Source organism: Pygocentrus nattereri, chromosome 18 (assembly GCF_015220715.1).
Source record: "Pygocentrus nattereri isolate fPygNat1 chromosome 18, fPygNat1.pri, whole genome shotgun sequence".
Taxonomy (NCBI): domain Eukaryota; kingdom Metazoa; phylum Chordata; class Actinopteri; order Characiformes; family Serrasalmidae; genus Pygocentrus; species Pygocentrus nattereri.
In genome coordinates this window covers 15,789,389-15,813,652 of record NC_051228.1, presented here as the reverse complement: position 1 = coordinate 15,813,652, position 24,264 = coordinate 15,789,389, and the positions used below count along the sequence as shown (strand labels likewise).

General features: G+C 39.4%; 1 protein-coding gene across 7 annotated transcripts in view; it reads left to right on the top strand.

Moving 5' to 3' along the window:
* LOC108425192 (cAMP-specific 3',5'-cyclic phosphodiesterase 4D-like) overlaps positions 1–24,264 on the top strand; it is a 264,509-nt gene that overhangs the window by 107,998 nt on the left and 132,247 nt on the right. The gene's annotated exons all lie outside the window — the stretch shown is intronic.

Sequence of the window (24,264 nt, the reverse complement as noted above, 5' to 3'; positions counted from 1 at the left end):
TTTTTGTACTTCTAGTTCTACAAAACTACTTTGGAACTGAAAATGAAGTTCTGTACTTGAAACCTATGAAAGGAAAAAGTAGAGAAAAACACTGGAATTCCAGTTTTATTCATTATTTTGTGAACTATTGTAAGTATGGATGTTTTAAATTAGCCTAGATAAATGGTAGCTGTTATAATCCAGTAGCCATGATGTCATTGGAATACTATTAAATGACGACATTTTGTGTAAGAAAAATTCTGTTTAAAAAACAGGCTTGGTTGTCTTTGAAGTCTTTTATTCTTGCAGCAAGGGAGCAGTTACACACAGAACATAGTCTAGATGCCAATGCTCAAAAATAGATATAGAAACAAGGTTCTTATAGCTAAGCAGGCAGTGTTATGCTTTAGCTTTGTCAGAGTTGACCACACCACTTCTCGATAGCCAATTTAAAAATTGACAAATACTGTTTACCTAAAATTGGTGCAGCTCTTTTTAGCTTCATGCGCACCTTCCTGTACATGTACTTTAATGCTTATACATTTTTATCCTAACAGGATCTCATAGACCACAAATGCTTACACACATTTTTTATGTGACCTTGCAGAGCACAGGTCACAGCATAGAATATACTCTTCTGTTACGGCATAGAGTATAAAGTTCAGTTTTTTTTAACACTTAGAGACTCCCAAACAGGTTTCTGTTGGTTGCTCTGTGGACAAATATCAACAGGCTTAGCTAGATACAGCTCCTTATTGGTTGTGCATAAATTAGAGTTTGGCTAATTCAAAGACTTCTTTCTTTCTCTTACTAGTTCCTATTTATGAATCAGTGAATTGTTGATATATTTTGTAGACTTGTATTGGTGTTATCTTGTAGATTGGTGACACTGTAGTGGGAATAAGGATGTGGAGCTGTATGGTGCATTTGCTGTGTATGTTTTCTCTGGAGACCTGCTGTTTTAATCAGTGCTCTCTCTGAAATCCCAGAATTACCTCCACAAGCACACTTGGCAATCTCAGCTGATGTCTACCTGTTTCATATTGTCGCCTTTGTAAGAAAAGCTTTTATCTCAGTGTTGTTGCACATTTCTGAGTGAAATGCAGTATTACAAAGGATCTTTGAGCTAGCCGAGCATTTTGACTCAGTGATAGGTGTAGGTGATGGGAGGAAGAGATGCAATGGCATTACATTATTGGTTAAAGTCATTTTTCCCAGTTCACAGATGCATCGTAAAGTAGCCAAAAATTTGAAGTATGCATGTTGATGGAGAAACGGAACATTTGAAATGATATGGTATAATGAATTGTGCTTAATTTGTCCAAATACGTGAAGTAACAGTGTAAGAAAAAATGATTTCTGGTCGAATTGAACTCATCTTTTTAATTAATAATTGAATTAATCTACTAATAATCTACTAATGTGACTTCACGGGTTGGATTGTCATAATTTGCCTGGGTTGAATATAGGGTTGAATTGTCATGAAATATCCACACAAAAGGGCAGAATATGTTTTCAAATGCTGTAAAAATAAGATAAAATAAGATAAACAAGATTGACACCGGTGATATTCAAGAGAGGTCCCTTTATTTTTCTCTGCTTTGCCTCGGTCAGCTATGTGATATATCAACTGTGGAAATCTCTGTAATATGCTACCTGTGTTCACTCATTTAGTTTACACTTGGCATAGCTGACCTTTTCATTATAGCTGCTGTGTAATGAGGAGGTAATTCTAGACCTGTAATGAGGTCACTGTAAATAAGGAGGCCTAAACTGCCTCATAACTCAAATTTGCTCTTAAGCAGGTGGAGCGTGACTGGAGATGAGTGTTATGTTCCTTTTGTTAGCTTGTAGGAAGTTGTTGTTTGATATGTAGATGAAACCTCTGCAGCACAAGTATCCTCAGTGGTGTGCTGTAAAAGAGAGGCATATGGAGGCTCTCATTTAAACGAGAAACCAGGCTGCAGTTTGAGCAGTGTAAAAGACTGAAAGCAAGACTTTGTTCTTTCTCAGCTATACAGCTGTTTGTACCTCATGCTGTTGAGCAGAAGATCACAGAAGCAATCATAGTTTCCCTTTCACTTGCAGAGACCCTTTGAAACTGTAATGCTTCTTTTTCCCAACCTGGGCTAGATAGCCTTTGATTCTAAGCTCTGAAGATGGTGCTGTGTGAAAGGGGCATTTGAGGGTCTATTTTTCCTGGTTAAGAGGGGAAAAAATGTTCTGTCACAGGTCTCCCAGTCACAGTGTATTAGAGGTCTGCATTCCCGACTTTAAGGCTCTGTTTCATCCACTCCCCAGTGCACCTGCTTCACTCAAACGCACTTCACTAACCTTCATACTTGTCTTACTGAACTACACTTCAGTGCTCAGATGACAGCTAGCGTCACTGATGAGCTCAAATTAGGCTTCTTACCTCACTCAGGTTCACAGAGTGTATCTTACAGGTACAGAGTGTGACTTTTGAGTATTTAAACATGAATCAGATGTTAACATTCTTTCTGAGTAATCAGACTTTTACTGAATTACTAGATATTCTAAAAAATAGTGTGTGTTGAATTTACTTGATTCTAATGCACATCAGTTTCATATGAATATATATATTTTTATGTTAATTCAGTTGTTGTCAAAAGCACGTATCTGCATGCCATACAGTAGTTTTTCAGTTTATTGGGTCACACCTACCTTGTGCCTGCGCTCTTTGGTCACTACCATGTTGTCCCTGCTGAGAACCCCAGTGTCTGGCTAGCGATGATCCTGTGGTAGTCCCTCTCCATTGATGGAGGCTGCAAAGGGTGGCTGATAAATTGTGCAGTAACAGATGGGCTCCTGTCAGTCATTAACCACTTCGCATTTGATTCCTAATCAAAATGACAATGAAGGATTTTGTAACAAAAAAAGCAGAAAATATAACTACAGAAAAACTAAATATAATATCCGATTTCTACTTCAGGACACTTGCTTTGAGTTTTTGGTGTTCTAAAGCAAATTTTCTTCTTTTCTTTATCTCTTTGCTTTTCTTTTTTCTGTTCTCTTTTTTTTTTTTTTTTTTTCCTATACCTTTCCTCTTCCTTATAAAAGTGGATTGTTTTATGTCTAATCAGAAAAAAAATATTAACTAAATGGTACTTTATAGCCATTTTGACTGGAAAATAAGTAAATGAAGGGTAGTCTCTGGCTTTTCTACAGTGCTGTATATAAGAAGAGCACCACATAAAATGACTGAGTTTTCATGTAAGGTCAGTGTACCTGATGAACTGGCAACACTTTTGACTCAAGAAAATTTTGTAACATCGCTGGTATTAATGCACGAGCAGCAGGTTGTAGAATTTAGTGGTATTTGTGCATAAAGGTGACTTGGCCTGTCTAAGTAAACAGCAGTAATGAGAAACAAACAGTGCTGCCAGCTGGCGGGAGAGGCTCACTGCCACTGTTTGACAACTGCCCACTGATCTTATCTGTCCTGATCTATCATAAAATCCTCTATCGCTGTCCTTGGAACTGCTTTATCCAGTTTAACTCTGTTCCAATAATGCCCTCTCCAGTAAAACCTATTGAAGAATGATTGTGATGATATTTGTGTGTGTGTATTGCTACAATTAGGGCATATTTTGCGCATCAAATCTTAGAGAAACGTATCTGTGCTTGGGTAAGCCATTTGGTTGGATTAGCCTGGGTGAGTCAGGCCTGGACTGAGACAGACATGACACATGGTGTGTAGTCATCGCATGAGACAGCTGGTGCTTTCTGTGTTTGTGCCATCCAGCTTGCGAATTTGTGCTTCAAAACAACACTTTAAAAACTAATTCTATTTATCAGTAATAACTCACAAACCAATTGTTTTCATTACCAGTCTAACTAAGCTCTGATCATGTATTGATCATTCTACTGAATGGGATCAAAGAGTTAAAAACACATTTTGGACTTTTGACTAAAAGCTTTTTGCAAAACCAGCCATTAGGGGTGTACTTTGTGTACTTCTGGTGCCGGTCCCAAGCCTGGATAAATGGTGAGGGTTGCGTCAGGAAAGGCATCCGACGTAAAATTTATGCCAAAACTATCATGCGGATCACAAATATTATTGCCATACCAGATCGGTCGAGGCCCGGTTAACAACGACCGCCTCCGGTGCTGTTGACCTGCAGGGTGCAGGTGGAAATTACTACTGCAGGTTGAAGACCATCAAAGAGAAGAGGAGGAAGGTGGGTTTGAAGGCAGCGAGAGAGAAGGAAAGACAGGAGTGTGGAGGTTAGAGTAGGGAACATAGGAACAATGACTGGTAAAGGCAGAGAGCTTGCAGACATGATGGAGAGAAGGAAGGTAGATATTCTGTGTGTCCAGGAGACCAGATGGAAAGGAAGCAAGGCCAGGAACATTGGAGGTGGATTCAAACTGTTCTATCATGGTGTAGAGAGGAAGAGAAATGGAGTAGGGATAATCCTAAAGGAACAGCTTGTGAAAAGTGTTCTGGATGTAGAGAGAGTGTCAGACAGGATCATGAGCCTGAAGTTGGAGGTTGATGGTGTAATTTTGAATGTGGTCAGTTCATATGCACCACAGGTTGGTTGTCAGTTAGAGGAGAAAGAAGAATTTTGGAGTAAGATGGATGAAGTGGTAGATGGTGTCCCTAGAGAGGAGACATTAGTGATTGGTGCAGACTTCAATGGACATGTTGGTGAAGGAAACAGAGGGGATGAGGAGGTGCTGGGTATTTATGGTGTGAAAGACAGAAATGTGGAAGGTCAGATGGTTGTACATTTGGCAAAGAGAATGGAAATGGCTGTGGTGAACACGTATTTTCAGAAGAGGGAAGAACACAGGGTGACATACAAGAGTGGAGGGAGGTGCACACAGGTGGTTTATATTCTTAGCAGGAGATGCCACCTAAAGGAGATTGGAGATTGTAAAGTGGTACCAGGGGAAAGTGTAGCAAGGCAGCATAGGGGGGTTGTCTGTAGAATGAGATTAGAAACAAAGAAGAGGAGGAGAGTGAAGACAGAGCCAAAGATTAGATGGTGGAAGCTGAAGGAGGAGGATGGTTGCAGGCAGTTCAGGGAAAAATTGCAACAGGCCCTTGGGGGCAGTGAGGAGCTACCTGAGGACTGGGAAAATACAGCTAAGGTGGTGAGAGAAACTGGCAAAAATGTGTTGGGTGTTTCGTCTGGCCAGAGGAAAGAAGACATGGAAAGTTGGTGGTGGAATGAGGAAGTCCAGGAGAGTATTCAGAAGAAGAAGGCAGCTAAGAAAAAGTGGGATAACCAGAGAGATGAAGGAAGTAGGCAGGATTACTGTGAGGCTAGTCACATAGCAAAAAGAATGGTGGCAAAGGCAAAGGCTCGGGCCTATGATGAGCTGTGTGAGAGGCTGGACAGTAAAGAAGGAGTAAAGGACTTGTATCATTTTGCTAAACAGAGAGATAGAGCTGGAAAGGATGTACAGCAGGTTAGGCTGATAAAGGATAGAGAGGGAAGTGTACTAGTGAGTGAACAGAGAGTGTTGAGTAGATGGAAGGAGTACTTTGAAGAACTAATGAATGAGGAAAACGAAAGGGAGAGGAGGACAACGGAGAGATAGTGGATGAGGAAGTGCAGAGAATTAGTAAGGTGGAAGTGAGGGCAGCTTTAAAAAGGATGAAGAATGGAAAGGCAGTTGGTCCAGATGACATACCTGTGGAGGTATGGAGATGTTTAGGAGAGAAGGCAGTGGACTTTTTAACCAGGTTGTTTAACAAAATCCTGGAGAGTGAGAGGATGCCTGATGATTGGAGAAGCAGTGTATTGGTCCCCATTTTTAAGAACAAGGGTGATGTGCAGAACTGCAGTAACTACAGAGGTATAAAGTTGATGAGCCACACCATGAAGGTATGGGAAAGAGTTGTTGAAGCAAAGCTAAAGCGAGAGGTCCAGATCAGTGAGCAGCGGTTTGGTTTCATGCCCAGAAAAAGTACCACAGATGCAATTTTTGCGTTGAGAGTGTTGGTAGAAAAGAACAGAGAAGGTCAGAAGGAGCTACATTGTGTCTTTGTGGATCTAGAGAAGGCATATGATAGGGTGCCAAGAGAGGAACTGTGGTACTGTATGAGGAAGTCAGGTGTAGCTGAAAAGTATGTTAGGGTGGTGCAGGACATGTATAAGGACAGTGGGACAGTGGTGAGGTGTGCAGTTGGAGTGACAAATGGTTTCAAGGTGAAGGTAGGGTTACATCAGGGATCGGCTTTGAGCCCTTTCTTGTTTGCAATGGTGATGGAAGATTGACAGAAGAGGTCAGGCAGGAGGCTCCATGGACCATGATGTTTGCAGATGACATTGTAATCTGTGGTGAGAGTAGAGAGCAGGTGGAAGAGAATCTGGAGAGGTGGAGGTTTGCACTGGAGAGGAGAGGAATGAAGGTCAGTAGAGACAAGACGGAATACATGTGTGTGAATGAGAGGGAGGCAGGTGGAAAGGTGAAGATGCAAGGAGTAGAGGTCGTAAAGGTGGATGACTTCTAATATCTTGGGTCAACTATCCAGAGCAATGGACAGTGTAGAAAAGAGGTGAAGAAGAGGGTGCAGGCAGGATGGTGTGGGTGGAGACGGCTGTCAGGGCTGATGTGTGACAGAAGGATAGCAGCAAGAGTGAAAGGGAAGGTTTACAAGGCAGTAGTGCGTCCTGCTATGATGTATGGTTTGGAGACTGTGGCTCTGTCTAAAAGACAGGAGGCTGAGCTGGAGGTGGTGGAGATGAAGATGCTGAGATTTTCGTTGGGAGTGACAAGGCTGGACAAGATTAGAAATGAGCAGATCAGAGGGACAGTGAAGTTGGAGCAGTTTGGAGATAAAGCCAGAGAGGCCAGGTTGAGATGGTTTGGACATGTGTTGAGGAGGAATGGTGGATATATTCGGCAAAGAATGTTGGAGATGGAGCTGCCGGGTCGAAGCAGAAGAGGTAGACCTCAGAGAAGGTTTATGGATGTAGTGAAGGTGGACATGGAGATGGTTGGTATGGGTAACATCAACGCCATAGTCAAATTCATCCCATACTCAATTGAGCATGTCGGGTGTCACTGTGCTCACAGCTTTTTCAATGCGATTTCGGAGATCATTCAGTGTTGTGGAACCAGCAACGAATGGTCTGAGCTGTTTTAGAGGTTTACTGCCGACAGAAATCATGTTGCACAGTGACGGATTCACTCTTATTGAAGTGGAGAACACAACGCTTTGTGCTCAGGTGTCGCCACCTCCTCACAGACTGAAGGGAGATATCTTCCGGTGACAGTCAGAAACTCTATGACCCCCTCTTTCAGTTGGTCTGCATTTGACAAATATGACAAATGAGCCCCCAAACTGTTGAGCAGCTGAAATCCTATGTTCAGCAAAAATGGGAAAGCATTTCACTTTCAAAACTACAGCAGTGTCTCCTCCTTTCAGTGTGTTGTTAAAAGAAGATGCCCCAGCCACAACGTTTTGGGGAACGTGTTGTTGGTATCGAATTCAAAATGTACATATATTTAATTTGTATATATATTTAATATTTATTTGTTTGCTTTGTACTATTTTCAATTAAATATAGGGTATAAATGATTTGCACATCATGGCATTTTGTTTTTATTTACATTCTTCATAGCATCCTGGCTTTTTTGGAAATGGGTTGTATTTCATTATAGATTACTGATTACCTGTTAAAAATTGGAATCTGTATCCTATTTCAATAGATGACTGTGTTAAAGTAACTTGACATTTTCATTACTTTGTGTTCTTATTTTTTTAAATCATATAATAAGTTAATGACAAATGAACATCAGTTTCAGCACCTAACACAAGGTAAACTGAAATAAAATTGGTGAAATGTAGTTTGTGTGCTATGTATGTCAATTTAAAAAAAGCAACTGCAAAGTTTTTTGTGTAATTGAAAAAAGTAGCAGTCACCTTTATTTCATATCCTATCATAACACATTTACACGTATTTCATACTACGCAGTATGTGTACTTCCCAACTCTGAGTGTAGGCACAAGGGAGGAACACCTAATACACTGCTAATGTAGTGCATTTTGCCACAGCACTGCTGGCAAGTGTTGCTTATGGGTGCAGTTGCTGTCGTTTTTGAGTTTTAATAACAGCTTGTTTGAATGCATGTTTTCGCTGCCCCCCGGAAGTCACCAGTAAATCATGTTGACAGGTCTTTCTGAATTGCTTGATGCTCTTTGTTGCCTAGAATGTTTGCTGGGACACAGAATGACTTTCCCTCTAAAAGTGATAAGAGAGGATAGAGAGAGCAAAATGACTGTGGTGGATTTTGAAATTAACATATGTATAATATTGGGGTGGGCGATATGGCAAACATTATATCACAGTACTCTAAGACGTTTTCAGTACACAAAGTATGCTTCACGGTTGAAATGTAATATGTTGGAACAAACAAAATGCTACCTGTTTTGCTACATATACAAGTAATAGTAATAGTAATAATAAGAAGAACAACAATAATAATAATTTATAATAATAATAATCTTCTTCTTTTGGCTGCTCCCTTTATTAGTAATAATAATAATAATAATGCCGCTGTCACGATTGGCTCCTCCCACTGCTCCATGTGCTTTTTGTTTACTTTTGATCTTCCATGTGCATTTGTTTTGGTTCAGTCCAGCCCCCTTGTTGTCTGACTCCACCCCTGATTGTTACCATCTGTTTCACACCTGTCCCTCATTTACCCTTATGTATTTAAGCGCTGTGTTTTCCCCTGTGTGTTTGCAGGTCTTTGTTTGGGATGTTGTTTGTCGTTTGTTTGGTTTGGAGTATTTGGATTTCTGTATTCTGTGTTTATCTCGTTATGTCTTTCACTCCATTTCTCTGTGTTGGCTCGTTAAACCTGGACTGTCATGACCACGACCCTGGATTTGCCCTCAATAAAAGTCGCTTATCTCAGCGTATGCGTCTGCCTCCTCACTCCACGTTACAGCCCCCATTGTTTCCACTGTCTTCTTTTTTTCCCTGTAAGCCTGTTGCAGATGACGTCTTAGTGACATTTATTTCCAAGGTAACAATTTTTCCTGGAAACTTTTTGTCCTGGTCTTTTTGCTTGAGGTTCTAATAGCTCAGCCCTCTAGGTGCAATTTAATGGCCTGTCCTCGGCCTGCTGGAGGGGGCGATTATAAATGGAAAAATTATTGTAGTGGAATTTGAATTTAGCATATGTATAATATTGTATTTTGCAAATGTGGTGGAAATAAATAGATTCTAAAATTGAGGTGGGCGATGTGGCAAATATTATATCACAATGTTTTCAGTATACACAGTATGCATCATGATTGAAAATTAATATTTTGGAAAAGACAAAATACTACTATAATAATAATAGTAATACTACTATAGTAATAATAATAATTTATAATAATTTATAATAATAAAAATAATAAAATCTACAACTACAATGATCTTCAGTGTTTTACATACAGTACTGCACTAAATCTAATAAAACAGACCTTATTATGCTTACTTTGCAATATAATATGTATTGTATTATATTGTATATCCACAATATAAGGTGTATTGTGACCTAATATATCATAATGATCAAATATCATCATGTTGCCCACCTCTACTTGGAATACTGCTCATAAGAAGTTGGTGAATTAAAATGTTTTAATGAAAAATTTTAAGATTGTGACATACCAAGCTTTAACAAGGCATTAGGGTATCACTTTACACAAATTAATACATTGTTGCCACAAATCTCTGTTTTGAGGCCACAAATTACTATAACACCATTTCTGAAAAAGTTTGGGCACTGTGCAGAATGTAAGTAAATACAGAATGCAATGATCTGCAAATCATGCAAATCATATTTTTAAAGGAAAATACTTCAACATCTCAAATCAAATCAAATTTATTTGTATAGCGCTTTTTACAACTGATGTTGTCACAAAGCAGCTTCACAGAATTCCAGTAAAGACAGAGTTTTAACATGAATGTATGAATCTCAAGGCTACAATTTACCATGTTGAGGCAATAAATTACTATACTGAAGCTACAAATCACCATTTTGAGGTTACAAATTAATATTTTGGGGCCACAAGCAAACATTTTTATTTGTATTTGTATATTTATTTGCTTTTGTAGCCTTTATAGAAAAAGCTGTTGAGGTAAAATTTGCATGCTTGCAGATCTAAGCAGCTGTTATTCTTCTTTTTGTTTTGCACAGTAGTAAATGGTGCTTTTGTAATTTTGTATTTTGCTATTTGCTTAAAAGAGAGGTTCCCACCAGTAAGGTACGCACTATTTTAATCATGAATTATTCCTGAATATCTTTCATTTACTGAACATCACATTTAATATCAATATCATACAATCCAAAGTGTTATGTAGCAGGTTCAAAGTAAAATGTTAGACATTAGCTTAATTCCCAGAGATACACCTTAAATAACAAATGAGGAGGCTTTTTTTGTTTGTGGATCTTATCAAAAGCTGGCAGATAATAAAACAGAGTAATTAATAGACTAGTGCAGTTGGGGCTGCTGTAGAGGTAGGCTGAGGGAGTGATGCGGAGACAGCATGCCAGGAGGGGGATCTTATCTTTATAAATAGCCAGGAGGGAGTGTGAAAGGCTCTCTTTTGTTGCATCACGCTTGAGACAGGTTCATTTCAATATGAAAGTGGCCAGCTGCAGCCCGGCGCAATATTCCATCTCCCGCCTCACAAGCGGCCTGAATGGAGCCCTCCCTTCAGTACGCATCACATCATTCATCAATCTCTCAGGTGCTCTTTCAATAGTATGCCTCATTAAGATTCTGCATGCTCAGTCTGCTTACGTATGGGCAGGGTCTATTTGCTATTACCTTGGCCTTAATGCACGTCTTGAGATATGACCCCAGTGTTACCATTGCCCCCCCCCCCCCCCCCCAAGCCTGTTGCAGATGACATCTTAGCGACGTTTATTTCCAAGGCAACGGTTTTTCCAGGAAACCCTTGTAGCTGTGGTCTTTTTTGCTTGAGGTTCTAATAGCTCAGCCCACTAGGTGCAATTTAATGGCCTTTCCTCAGCCCGCTGGAGGGGCGATTGTAAATGGAATCGTGAACTGATCAGCCTCAACGAGGCCGAAATGTCATCAGTGCTGTGCTCAAAAACACTGAATTGGAGCAATGGGGATTAGAGAGAACCTTGTTTATAGGTAAGTACGGCACATTCTTAGTACTGTTTCCAAACTGTACAGTGCCCATAGCAGGAAGTCCTTGCTTCTATTGAATTAGGGCTGCACAATATTAACCAGAGTTAGAATTGTGATTATACTATTAAATATTATAAATATTATAAATAGATAATTCCACACCATCTAATATATTGCAAGCCATTTACCTTGCAATAAAGAGAGGAAACAAATATTGAGACACTTTTGTTTTTATTTAATATATGTCCATTGCATATATCCACTTTAGATATAGACACAGTGTCTGTTGACTTTGTATTTATAGATATGAACAAAAAAGTAAGTAAGCATAAATAATGACATGTTCAACAAACACAAAACTAATATAATCTGATAATTTCATTTGGATTACTTGTTGTTTCATATAATTAAAGAGTAACTACACCCTAAGACCTTTTTTTTCATTAACAGCTGAAATACACTGCTCTCTAATAATAAAATATACCAGCCTTGCTTAACAATGTCAACACATCTTTCCAGACTGTAAAAATATCATTTTTATCGTGGTCAGTTCTGCCTCTGTAGCACCCCTCTGGTTTACCTCTGCTATAGGCACGGATGACCAAAGTACCAAAACACGTCACAGGATGCAAACCAATCAAACAACGTTACCGCCCCAAAAGACAGCCTAGATGTGCAGCGCACAAAAATATGAAAACTTAGGAGCCTCAAGGAGGAGGTAACCACATTCACTCACTGAGCTAAATACCACCAGCACCACCTCACAAGGCTGCGATATGCCAGCTGTCTGTACCAACTGTGAATAACCCAATTTGGGTTATTTATTTTTAATTTCTAAGCTTAGTTTGTAATAAAGATGTAGGACCAATTAAGTGAGGATTCTTGCAAGTCTCCATAAAGCTGCTGATGTTGCATCCGATCCACGTTTTCACATGCCCTCACTGAACAGAGATAATCGGCTGGAACTGCTAAAAGTGGTTTAGGAAAGGCTAACGTTAAATGTCCAGTGTTACTTACTGTATCAACCTTTCCACTGCTGTCTGTGACCTTGACGTCAAACTGAATGAAACTTAAGACAATGTTAAAAAAATCCTCTTTATTCATTCGAAATCCGGTGCATCTAAGAAATCAGGACTCGGGTCATATTGAATATGGACCTGCTGAACAGATAAGTAGAAGCTAGCTGTCACGGTTTTAGGGAATGTTCTATCATTTGGATGCCTCTCTCAATCAGTACTAAGATGGGGATGGTAGTAGAGAAAAACCATCAACATCATCAACAGACCTCTCAGTTGCCAAAAGTGCTGATTTTGTCACTTTTCATGTTTTCTGCTATCTAACATATGCTAGCTCTAAAAACATAGTAGCCCAGCCCACCCGGTTTCCTCGCAGCCCCACTTCCAAACTTGTAGAGGTTTCCCTTGCAGCCCCACCTCTAAACTTGTAGAGCACTGCAATGCCCCTCCCATTAATATTTTTCAAAGTTGAGCCAGGGGTGGAGTTGTTATTTTTCCATATTGTTTTATGAAGCAAAATTATACATTATTGGTCATCAAGTTTTGTAGAACTGCAGAAAAGATGGAGACATAAGAAGATGCACAGAAAGCCCCTAGTTCAGATATTTTTGGACAATCTATGCAGATCTTTGTTCTGCCAATAAACATAATGTACTAAATAAAATTTCTGTAGATATGGGCTGAATAAAAGACCAACAACTGAGAAAAGGATTCTTCAAAAATCTCTACAGGCATTGGGACCCCCTCCCTTAATACTAAAAACTCTTTACTCTTTTGTACATGATTCATGGCACATGTTTATCATTCAGAATGGCAAATTTAAACAAAAGGAGTGTATATATATATATATATATATATATATATATATATATATATATATATGGCTTATTGTAATCCTGCTTGTAATCACCGTTTCACAATGTACGTATATTCTCATACTTTTTTTCATCTTTTTACAGTAATGTAATGGATTTCAATAACTTTTTTGGATCCTAATTACATAATGTGCCAAATGTATTCTATTACTAGTCAACCCTGCAATTAATTAAAGCCAGTAATGATCAACAAATGATTATTGTGTGTCCCTAAACTTAAATAACCTAAACTTTATTTCTTGTTTTGTGTCATTTCATCCAAACATTCCCAGGTTGCATTCAACTTGATAGAAACCTGGTTCACTCCGAACCTTTTTTCATTCATTCCATTGCTTTAGTCACCACCGCATGATGTCTTTCAGGTATGTGCAGTGTAGCTGAATCAGAGAGAATCCGATTTTCCTAGAGACAGCTCTGGATTAGCCTACCAATTTATTTTAATGACTGTTGCCTCACCTCACAGGAAGTGAAAGACTGGTGGCTGGCGTATTGGTGCAAGAGACAATAAGATCATTTCAACCTTCCAGTAGTCTGAGTGGCATGTTCCATGTGACTGAACATGATGTGATGATGTAAGTGACAGAGCCGAGCGCTGCCCAATTGCATAGTCCACTGTCATGTATCAATAACCAGTCCAAAAAAGTATTATGTATTTTTTACTGTGAGCCTCAGCAAAATGAATTAACTGAAAATACTGTTTTGTGATTATAAGTAGCTCTCATGCCTTTAACCATGTTCCCAGGGCTTATGACATAATTTATAGCTGCTTTCAATGTATTTTAATGAGCAAACATACCATTTTACTGCTATACCATTAAAGGCATCAACCTGAATGTCATACCCTGCGCCCTTGGATAGTATACACAGGGATGTCCTGTTAAAAGCCAAAGAGCACACACACTGTAATTGCATATGTGTGTGTTGTGTAAACGTTTGACAGAGAAACCTGGCTTCATTTATGCTAAGCCAAACATTACTTTGGAAAGCAATACTCTGAGCGCATGATGAACTTCAGCTAAGAAATAAAAGCTTTTAACCCCTTAAAATCCCAGGCTTACTACATACTAGGGCTTATTATTCAGTGACTACAGTAACTTCAGTGCAACTTGGCTGAGCTATTCTTAGGTTAAAGAAATCTGTAATAAAATTTTGGGAAAGTTTGGGTTGGAGTTTCTAATAGTGGAATGATATCCTCAGCTTGAGTGTTTTACTTGGCATGAGTTAATCTCTTTCTTATATATACGGTGGTGCTTGAAAGTTTGTGACCCCTTTAGATTTTTCTATATTTCTGCATAAATATGAACTAAAACATCATCAGATTTTCACATAAATCCTAAAAGTAGGTAAAGAGAACCCAGTTAAACAAATGACAAAAATATTATACTTGGTCATTTGTTTATTGAGGAAAATTATCCAATATTTGTGAGTGGCAAAAGTATGTGAACCTTTGCTTTCAGTATCTGGTGTGACCCCCCCTGTGCAGCAATAACTGCAACTAAACGTTTCTGGTAATTGTTGATCAGTCCTGCACACCGGCTTGAAGGAATTTTAGCCCGTTCCTCTGTACAGAATAGCTTCAACTCTGGGACATTGGTGGGTTTCCTCACATTAACTGCTTGCTTCAGGTCCCTCCACAACATTTTGATGGGATTAAGGTCAGGACTTTGACTTGGTCTTTACAAAACATGAACTTTTTTCTTCTTTAACCTTCTTTGGTAGAACGACTTGTGTGCTTAGGGTCATTGTCTTGCTGCATGACCCACCTTCTCTTGAGATTCAGTTCATGGACAGATGTCCTGACATTTTCCTTTAGAATTCTCTGATATAATTCAGAATTCATTGTTCCATCAATGATGGCAAGCCGTCCTGGCCCAGATGCAGCAAAACAGGCCCAAGCCATGATACTACCATCACCATGTTTTACAAATGGGATAAGGTTCTTATGCAGGAATGCAGTGTTTTCCTTTCTCCAAACATAATGCTTTTCATTTAAACCAAAAATTTCTATTTTGGTCTCATCCGTCCACAAAACATTCTTCCAATAGCCTTCTGGCTTGTCCACGTGATCTTTAGCAAACTGCAGACAAGCAGCAATGTTCTTTTTGGAGAGCAGTGGCTTTCTCCTTGCAACCCTGCCATGCATACCATTGTTGTTCAGTGTTCTCCTGATGGTGGACTCATAAACATTAACATTAGCCAATGTAAGAGAGGCCTGCAGTTGCTTAGAAGTTACACTGGGTTCCTTTGTGACCTCGCTGACTATGACACACCTTGCTCTTGGAGTGATCTTTGTTGGTCGACCACTCCTGGGGAGGGAAACAATGGTCTTGAATTTCCTCCATTCGTACACAATCTGTCTGACTGTGGATTGGTGGAGTCCAAACTCTTTAGAGATGGTTTTGTAACGTATTCCAGCCTGATGAGCATCAACAACTCTTTTTCTGAGGTCCTCAGAAATCTCCTTTGTTTGGGCCATGATATACTTCCATAAACATGTGTTGTGAAGAGCAGACTTTGATAGGTCCCTGTTCTTTAAATAAAACAGGGTGCCCACTCACACCTGATTGTCATCCCATTGATTGAAAACACCTTCAAATTAACTGCTAATCCTACAGGTTCACACACTTTTGCCACTCACAAATATGTAGTATTGGATCATTTTCTTCAATAAACAAATGCGTATAATATTTTTGTGTCATTTGTTTAACTGGGTTCTCTTTTTCTACTTTTAGGACTTGTGTGAAAATCCGAAGATGTTTTAGATCATATTTATGCAGAAATATAGAAAATTCTAAAGGGTTTACAAACTTTCAAGCACCACTGTATAACCACATACACACACTATGTGAGGAAAATGATGTGGACACTCCCTAATTATTGAGTTCATGTGTGTCTGCTAACAGGTGTACAAAATCAAGCATATAGCCATACATTCTCTATAGACAAACACTGGCAGGGGTTGTGGTGAAGAGCTTTAAATGTGGCACTATCATAGTGTGCCACGTTGTCCCATGACTCACGCCGTCATTGGACTCTGGAGCAGTGGAAACATGCTCTCTGTTGTGGTGAATCACGCTTCACTATCTGGCAGTCTGATGGATGACTTGTGGTTTGGCAGATGTCAGAAGAACACTACCTGTCTGCATCACAAATGCCCTTCTGACTGAATGGGCACTAATGCCCACAGACAAACTCCACTGTTCTGTGAAAAACCTTTTCTGAAGAGTGGTGGCTGTTATAGTTGCACTGTGTCCAAAAAGCTCATATAGGTGTAATGCTCAGGTGTCTACATACCTTTTGCCATTTAGTGTATATATAATGTGAAAAAAGACCACCCCTCATTTATTTAATAAAAGCCTAAACAACTTACACTTTTTTTGTATTTAGTGGGTCCATCCTTTGCCTTAAACTACAGCTTTCATTTTTTTTATTTTTGCTTTTAGTATTTCAAATAAATCTGCAGTCTTAGAAGTTGGTTACATTTTCTGCTTCTCATTCAGTAATGTTGAGGTTTGGACTCTGGAGTGGTCAGTCTATTATGCAGAGAACACCAGCGGCTTTGTTTGATTTACAGATTTTCTTCTTTTTCATTTATTTTCATTTGTCAGTAGTGGCATCTTGACAGCTGCACATCCTTTTCACAAACCCTTCTTCTCACAGTGGAAGGAGGGACAGAAGCGCCCGTGGATTTTTTCTAATCTGAAGCAAAGTGGAGTTTGATTCTCTCCTGTCTCCAGTTTTGGAGACTCCTGTTTTATCATTTCTTTTCCTATGACATTATCCATCCTCATGCAAGAAATCAGAAATTCAGACATTTCTCCTGAAAAAAATCTAACAATCAAACATCTGAGGACTCGGTTTGAGTGAGGCAGGTTCAGCTTCTGAAGTTTTAGCTTAAAACCTAAAACAGTTTTTAGCTTGTAACCACTAGAGGGACTCAGTCCATAGCAACAGCAGGGATAGTTTCACTTCTGTGTTCAGTGCCATGTTGATGATGTTCTGTTGACATCTCACATACCTGTGGTTTACTTACAGTGAGTTGCTGATCTTCAATATCATGTTATGTTCTCATGATAGTGGCAATGTCACTGGCATTAGTAATTATCAGTCATGATCAGCATTCTGTGTTCTCCGTCATTATATCAGCTTGATGTTAACTTGGAGCTCAGTCTGTTCTTAAGTGTTTTTCGGCTAAAAGAAATGATCATTGTGTAACTTTGTTGTGCACTGACCACAATAAGACAGAGGCTTGAAATATTATGCTTGTGCCTGCTAATTTTGTCCCATCCAAGAGAAAAGTTATTAGGACATGAAAGTGAATTTGTATGCATCAGTGAGAGGTGAAGTCATGCGTGGGCTTTGCTCTCTGGCTAAAGAGCCTTGCTGAAAGCAGATCTGGTGGGGAGGCTGTTATTAAAAATTAGGTCTGAAAGAAATGAATAGGGACGTGAGCAAAATTACCCATTTACACTCACTGATGTTAAACTGCCTACAAATCTAATATTGGTGACAAGATATTCCTAATAGCAGAGATGGCATGGAACCTTTTTCTTTTAAACATGAGTGCCAGTACTGAATTGGCTGATGGGCTGATACTGTACTGTACTATGCTTTAAAATGAGCTGTTCATCACTTTGTTTAAGATGGCCATCTAAATTTATCATGCTCACACTGCTCAAACACTCTGCTGCCCTATAAGAAGAAATTCACAGCCAACAGCATGAAAAAATACATTCAAAATTAGCCCATTTAAAATAAAGTAAATTGTTATTTATGAATTATACTTATTTAGCTTCTATTTTCTCGTGTTACCATTAGGCTCAGCCCAAAGCCTTAGACCATGCAGTGCATGTCTTAGTCTTGAGTCTAAGAAGTCTTAGTCTTGAGTCTAGCTAATCATCATGGAAACTCATAAAGCTCCTGACAAGCAGTTCTTGTGCTGAAGTTGCTAGAGGCACTTTGAACGTACCTTTTTTTACGTACTTGTGTGGCCCACCACTTCACAGGTGCTCCTAGACGTTTCCACTTTATAATAGCAACACTTATAGCTGACCAGGGCAGCTCTAACAGGTGAGAAAATTGACTGAAATGCCAAACATGATTGGGCCCATGTGTGACCCATTTTCCTGCCAGTTTTTGTCTGTGGAGATTGCATGGCTGTACATTCCTTATTGACTTAGTTTTATGCACCTTTTAGTAATAAGTGTGGCTGGAATATCCAGTTAGTACTAATTAGGAGTGTTCACATACCTTGTCTTCAAATCATTTCTTCATAAGCTCTAAATTGGTAATTATACAACAGTTTTAGTTTTAAAAGCAAGGCTGAGGCATGTTTGAGTCATTTTAAAACAGTGAATATACACAACTGGCTGCAAACATGAGTTATATTATATATTAAGGTGTCAAGGTTTATTTGTCTTGCAAAAGCAGGAGGCCACTCGAGGCTGTTACAGGGTGTTTACTCTGCTTCGCATCATGCAAAACCATGGTAATGCAAAAAGTCTCATGGCTTATTGCTCTAATACAATAATACATAAATAAAACCAAGCAGCCCAGATAGAACCGAGAACAGCATGATTCATAAAGTTCAGTGAAATGTTTATCACAGTTATTGTATGTCAGAAAATCTGCCTAATTAGTTGTGACTTTTCACTCATATGATGTGTTTACATCTTTTGCTTCAATGTTAAATGCATTAATGTGAACGCTAAGCAAGCCAGAACTAAAATGCAACATTAAATCATTTTCTGCTTTGGTCTGGACGAAAGGAATCGAACCACAAATATAAACGCACCCTTAGTTATTGGTGATTGTGTTGAGGTCCAGAAATCAGTGCATCTTTAAAAGAATGTGCTGTATGAATAAAATTTAATAAAATGGACTGATACTGCAGACATTTCAGTAGTCCCTTGTGACAGTTTTGACTAACTGCACATTTATTTGGCATGCTCTTATAACCATAACTCACATTGTGCTGTGTAGTAGCCTAAATAAACAGGAAACACATTTAATTGGTGTGATTCAGTATCTGTTCAAAAGGCATAAAAGATGTGCTGCAGAAAGTTAAAAACAAGTCTTGTTTTTCTTTCAAATATGTGTTTATTTATTTAGGACAATTTAATGTTGTTGCTCACTCTCCACACTGGGTCCATGCTGTTCACGCAAAATGAGTATTAGTATGGGCATTATTCAGTGTTGTGTCGTAGTGGAGTGACGTCCAGTGTTTGGCTTTGTTTGTTTGTGGGTAACTGTTTGCATTTAGATGCATTGTCAGAACTGAGTAAGCATTTCAGTGTTGTGTTTACAGGATACTGGAACAACAATATGCTTATATTTTGACACATATTACAAGGAATGTTTTATCATAAACACGATTCCTGGAGACAAGATCCTTGCTAGCATAAGTCTTGTCAGCTGTGAATTTGGACCACATATTAATGTACTTTGGATGAGTATCTTAGTAATTGCAGTCACAAAATTAGACTAACTGAACTTTATATAATGCTTAAAGCTACTCTTGGCTTACTCTTACTCAGTGAGCTCAAATGAAGACCTGATTGTCGTCTATTCAGTTTTATTAGACACTTTTGGAATAGACTCTTCATTAAGTTTCAAAAGATTTACTACTGGAAGAGTTTGGCATGAGGTTTATGGTTGGAATAATGTGGGAAGCATAAATGGAATTTATGTTGCGTAGCGTAGCTTTGATCACGGTTGTAAATAGCATTTGGACAAACCCATCTCCCATTGCTTTTGCTCTATAAAGTTAGAATGTTTTTTTTTTTTTTTTAACTATCTATATACTGACGTAAGTAGGGACCAGTACACACCAAACACCATCTGGCAGATTGAAAGAAAACAGCAGAGCATGACAGATGTTGTACTTTGAAATGCTGAATGTATGCTGCTTTTTAATAGCACTTTAATAGCACTGAACCCTTTATGAGATACTTCATGAAACAACGTGCTTAACACAGAAATCTGTAGTTTGTTTGTCTGTCCATCAATTTTATAAACATTTATATAGATTACATAATTACATTGAGTATAATGTGTATATGTGTATACACCACCAGTCACCAGTTTTGATAAGATGAACAGTCCAAAAAACAGTACCTGAATTTTTCATCTTTGAGAGAAAATCAAGCTCCACTCTGGCTTCAAATCTACTGGTGTTTCTGTCCATCCATCCACTTTGAGAAGATAACACATCGGTCTGATGTGAACATATGATCATTGGAGTGTTCAGACCTCAGCATCACTGAGTGATAACTTGGATTGTGAGAAGCAGAAAAATATTATTCTAAGACTGGATTTTGAAGGTGTGAAAAAAAAATACTGCCGCAGATTTCTCTGAAAAACTGAGGGAAAGTCTACCAGAAATAATAAAACTGTACCCTGATTCCACAAACGTTGGAATGTTGTACAGAATGTAAATAAAACAGAACACACAGCCATTAATGTTTAAATAGCTGGCAACACAAGTGAGTACACCTCACAGTGTCTAATCCTCAAGTCTAATTGTGCTCAATTGTGTGATCTCCCCCTCCCTGGTGTCATGTGACTCATTAGAGTTACAAGGTTCCAGGTGTGAATGAGGAGCAGGGCTGTTAAATTTGGTGTTTTGGGTACAATTCGCTCATACTGGCCACTGGATATTCAACATGGCACCTCATGGCAAAGAACTCTTTGAGGATGTGAGAAATAGAATTATTGCTCTCCACAAAGATGGCCTAGGCTATAAGAAGATTGCTAAGACCCTGAAAGCATGACCAAGCAGGTGACCAAGGTAATACAGCAGTTTTCCAGGACAGGTTCCACTCAGAACAGGTCTTGCTAGGGTAAAAAATAAACGCATAAGTGCTGCCAGCATTGCTGCAGAGGTTGAAGAATAGGGAGGTCAGCCTGTCAGTGCTCAGACCATACGCCACACAATGCATCAACTCGGTCTGCATTGCCATCGTCCCAGAAGGAAGCCTCTTCTGAAGCTGACACAAACAGTTTGCTGAAGACAAGCAGTCCAAGAATATGGATTATTGGAGCCATGTCCTGTGGTCTGACGAGACCAAGATAAACTTGTTTGGCTCAGATGTCCAGCATGTGTGGTGGTGCCCTGGTGAGGAGTACGAAGACGACTGTCTCTTGCCTACGTTCAATCATGGTGGTGGTAGCATCGTTGTCTGGAGCTGCATGAGTGCTACCGGCACTGGGAAGCTGCGGTTCATTGAGGGAAACATGAATTCCAACATGTACTGTGACATTCTGAAGCAGAACATGATCCCCTCGCTTCTTAAACTGCAGTTTTCCAACACAATAATGAACCCAAACACAGATGCCAACTTTTTTAAGATAAGACAACTGCCTTGCTGAAGGTAAAGGTGACAGACTGGCCAAGTATGTCTCTAGACCTAAACCCAATTGAGCACCTGTGGGGCATCCTCAAGCAGAAGGAGGAGGGGCACAAGGTGTCTAACATCCACCAGCTCCATGATGTCATGGAGGAGTGGAAGAGGATTGCAGTAGCTGCCTGTGCAGCTCTGGTGAATTCCATGTCCAAGAGGGTTAAGGCAGTGCTATATAATAATGGTGGTCACACAGAATATTGACACTGAGCACAATTTGGACATGTTCACTGTGAGGTGTACTCATTTGTGTTGCCAGCTATTTAGACATTAATGACTGTGTTATTTTCAGAGGACAACAAATCTGCACTGGTATACAAGCTGTACACTGACTACTTTAAGTTATATCCAAGTTTCATTTCTATAGTGTTGTCCCATGAAAAGATATAATAAAATATTTGCAGAAATGTGAGAGGTGTACTCACTTTTGTGAGATACTGTATGTCTATTTTGGATTTGATGCCAGCAAAAGGTTTCAAGTTGGGATAGGGTCAACAAAATAATAATGATTACATTTATATAGTGCCTTTCACAAACCCAAGGTCGCTTCTCATAGCATGGGGGAAAAAAACCCAAAAAACTAAAATAAAAGACATTGTGTTTACATTGTGAAAAAAAATCATCTTGTGGAACATCTCACAACTAAGTATATTAATTGGCAACAAGTCAGTAACATGACTGGGTTTAACAGGGCATCCCAGAGAGGCTGAGTCTTTCAGAAGCAAACCTGGGGAGGAATTTACCACTGCACAAACAAACAGTGCAACAATTAAAGAATAATGTTTCATAGTGTAAAATGTCAAAGATCTTGGGGATTTCATTGTCTGTGGTGTATTTTATCATTGAAAGAACCAGTATTGGTTGTCCGTGATCTTCAGGCCCTCAGGCAGCACTGCATTAAAAACAGACATGATTCTATACTGGAAATCACTGCCTGGGCTCAGGAACTCTTACAGAAACCACTGTCTGTGAACACAGATGCTGTATCCACAAATGCAAGTTCAAACTCTACCTTGCAAATAAGAGCCATATATAAACAGGATCCAGAAATGCTGTCGCCTTCTCTGGGCCAGAGCTTATTTAAGATGCAATGAAATGTCCTGCGTTCTGACAAATCTAACTTTAGAATTCCTTTTGGAAATCATGGAAGCTGTGTCCTCCAAGCTAAAGAGGAGAGGAACCATCTGGTTTGTTATCAGCACACACTTCAAAAGCCAGCATCCGTGATGGTCTGCGGGCGCATTAGTGCATGTGACATGGGTGGCTTGCACATCTGTGAAGGCACCATTAATACTGAACGATATATACCCATGTTTTGGAGCAACATATGCTGCCACCCAGACGAAGGAAGGCGTTACATAATTTAGCACTACAATGCCAAACCACATTCTGCACGTACTACAACAGCATGACTTTGTAGTAAAAGAATCCAGGTGCTAAACTGGCCTGCCTGCAGTCCAGATCTGTCACACACTGAAAACATTTGCATGCATTATGAAATGGCAAAATACAACAATGAAGAATTTGTACCTAATGGCTATTTTGACTGCAAATTAAATAAGTGACGAGGAGGTCTCTGACCTTTGCACAGTACCATAGATGAACAATTAGAAACTGTAGCCCATCTGTGGCCATGTGTAGTTTGACAGCCATCTTCTACTCCTTTCATCATTAGTCTCTGAACCACTCTTGCCCACATATTATTTTTAATGTTATTATGCACATAATAAACAAACAAAGAAGCTGCTAATGTTCTCAGAACAATGGACTAGCCAACCCAGAGACCAGACCTTGACGTATTTGAGTGTGTTTGTATCGTGAGAAGCAGAAAATGCTGGCAGTTTCTAAGACTGAACTTTGGAAAAACATCCTTACAGATTTCTTTGGTAAACAGTCTTACCTTCAAACCAGTTTTTGATTGGTGTGTTTTTAAATAAAATCTTGCAGTTTAATTTTTCACATCTGGAGAATAAACATTAGTGTTGAAATCTGGGCTTAGAAAGACTGATGTTATCTGATGTTTTTAGAGCCATATCATCATATCAGTACTTGGCTGGTTTGGCTTCTGTGGAAAGAAGTGGTCTGCTGTGCTTGGCACTTTTCTCATATCCCAGCAGTTCAGCCCATTACGGTCTTCGCAGATCACTCTGGACAGATTATTGCACGCTTAGTGTGAAAATCAGATTTTCTTAATTGGCTCTGGCAGAGCATGAAAGGGCCATTAAAGTGCACCATTCCGTGTCTCTAAAGTCATTTGAATGGGTTCCTACAGCCCTTTGTTTCAATGCTGCTATCACGCAGAGAGGGGTTACAATCCCCTGGGGTGGTGTTGAGCAGAGGGGCAGGTGAAGGAGGGATGAATTGAGGAGGAGAAAGGGGTCGCTGAGGATGGCTGGTGTGTGGTGACGCAGGCAGAGCGCAGCGATGACGTGGGGAGAGAGAGGGACTTACACATGGCTGAGCCACAGGGTTTTGCCTTCAAACGTTTGCACCACATGCTACATCTGCTTCCACTTTAATCCTCTTCCCCCAACCAATGGTGACAAGAGGCAGAGAGATGCCAGCGTTATCACTCAGCCTCACGTCATTCTGCAAATACACATTTCTGTAAAAGGGAAGTCTTCGTTAATTAAATCATTAAAATGTCATTAAAGTAATTCAGAGTAATTTGACTAAGTTCTCTATTCTAGAGAAACTACAGTCAGAGCTTTTCACAGTAGAGGTGATAGGAACTAAACGCCTGAAAGGAAGTTGTTACACAAAGCGATTAGGGATATGCTGCCTGTGTGTGAAATATTATTTTGTGATAGTTCTGAGAGAATTCTAGTCTAATTTCTTTTTAAGCTGAG